Source organism: Alligator sinensis, unplaced genomic scaffold (genome assembly GCF_000455745.1).
Source record: "Alligator sinensis unplaced genomic scaffold, ASM45574v1 scaffold961_1, whole genome shotgun sequence".
In the NCBI taxonomy this organism is placed as follows: domain Eukaryota; kingdom Metazoa; phylum Chordata; order Crocodylia; family Alligatoridae; genus Alligator; species Alligator sinensis.
In genome coordinates this window covers 654326-655564 of record NW_005842737.1, presented here as the reverse complement: position 1 = coordinate 655564, position 1239 = coordinate 654326, and the positions used below count along the sequence as shown (strand labels likewise).

The window sequence follows — 1239 nt, the reverse complement described above, 5'->3', positions numbered from 1 at the left end:
CCCCCTGCCCCGCCCGCAGCGCACCCCGGCCCCGCTCGGACCCCACCCGCGGCAGCAGAGGCTCGGGGGGCGCAGCCGGCCCTGTGCTGACAGCCCGTGCTGGGCACAGCTGCCCGGCACTCCCACCCGGGCACCGTTGCGAGGAACCCTGTCTGGCCGGGTCGTGCCCGCTGCTGGGGAAGGCCCCTCTGGCCCCCCAGAAAGGCAGGACCCGGCCCTTCGGGGCTGCTGGAGAAGCTGTCGGGAATCCGGCCGGGCTGGGGGAGGGAGGAAGAGAGCCCTTGCCTGCAGTGATGCAGGCGGCCGAGGTTTAGCCCCGGAGCAGCCGTGCTCAGAGCCAGTGGCGCGGGCTCAGCACCAAGGGTCACTGCTCCGACAAGGACTCGCCGTCTCCTGCCTGGGGCACGGAGAACCCCTGCACCACGGTCACTCCGGGCCCCAGGCTGGTGACGCCGCCGCGATCTGCCGGCTCCACGGATGTCCAGCTCGCTCCGCGGGGCCGGCGCCTGCACCTGCTGCAGCCGCATCAGCCCGTCCCCCGGAGCCCCGCGCCAACACGGACCCAGAGAGGCACCCCAGGGCGGTGACACCGTCCCCCCGTCCCCCCGCCCTCGCCAAGGTAGCTCAGGTCCGGGGTGAGCCAAGGGGCTCTGGTCTTGCTGGGTGCCCACACCTCCCCAGCACCGGGAAGACTGGGTGACACGGGAACCATCAGGGACCGGACAGACAGCTCCGCAGCACCAGGAGAGGGCTGGCCGGGCTGGGCCGAGGCGGAGCGCGGGTCGCTGGGTGGCCGGGGCCCGCGCTGCTTTTGTGGGAGCAGCGGTGGGTCCATCCCAGCTGGGGAGAGCGGCGGGGCAGGAGCCGGCCGCGGCCTTGACCGTGACCATGGCAGCAGCAAGGGCGACGGGTAGAAGGGCGCTCAGGGCAGAGGTCCCGGTTTCCGCCCCAGCCCGGGGGAACGCACCAGCCTCTGCAGGCAGCGCCCCCAAGCACCCCCGGCCCCGGCCGAAGGCAGAGACCCCGAGGGGAAGGGAGGGGAGGGGAGGAGAGGAGAGGAGAGGGGATGCGAAGACACCGGTACCAGAGGGGGGACAGACCGGCTCAGCCTGGGGAGGGGGCAAACCGCGCGGGACTGGGGACCCGGTACCCCGAGGAGTTTGCGGGGGTGAGGGGGTGGGGAAGGCGGCTGTACCTGCTGAGGACGCACAAAGACTCGTCGGCCGCAGAGCCAGGCAG

At 73.2% G+C, this 1239-nt stretch overlaps 1 protein-coding gene across 2 annotated transcripts in view; it reads right to left on the bottom strand.

The window, feature by feature from the left end:
• The window catches only part of CPT1B (carnitine palmitoyltransferase 1B), a 16257-nt gene extending 15018 nt beyond the window's left edge, over window positions 1-1239 (bottom strand). For both annotated transcript variants that reach the window (XM_025216396.1, XM_014525048.2), the window contains exon 1: window positions 1196-1239. The gene's annotated coding sequence lies outside the window, so the exon portion shown is untranslated. The remainder of the gene's footprint in view (window positions 1-1195) is intronic.